The sequence below is a fragment of the Cynara cardunculus genome, unplaced genomic scaffold, assembly GCF_001531365.2.
Source record: "Cynara cardunculus var. scolymus isolate 2C unplaced genomic scaffold, CcrdV1 Un_Scaffold_3362, whole genome shotgun sequence".
NCBI lineage: Eukaryota > Viridiplantae > Streptophyta > Magnoliopsida > Asterales > Asteraceae > Cynara > Cynara cardunculus.
In genome coordinates, this window is record NW_020201444.1 from 40690 (window position 1) to 40969 (window position 280).

A 280-nucleotide genomic window follows, 5' to 3' on the forward strand; every position below is an offset into this window, starting at 1 on the left:
TTCGAGATATGAATCGAGTGTGTTGTTCTTGATATCAGTTCCATTGTCTGTTATGATTTTCTAAACTTGAAGTTGCAGATTATTTTGAACTATCTTCAAGAAGGAAATAATTGTCTCGGCTGGAATAGTCATCGACTATGACCAGCACATACTTTTTACTATTGATGCTTTAAATTCTCATAGGACCGCAGAGATCAATATGAAGAAGATGTAGAGGACGATTAGTATTGAACTCTGTCTTTAGCTTATGAGAAGCTTTCTTCAGTTTACTCATTTCACA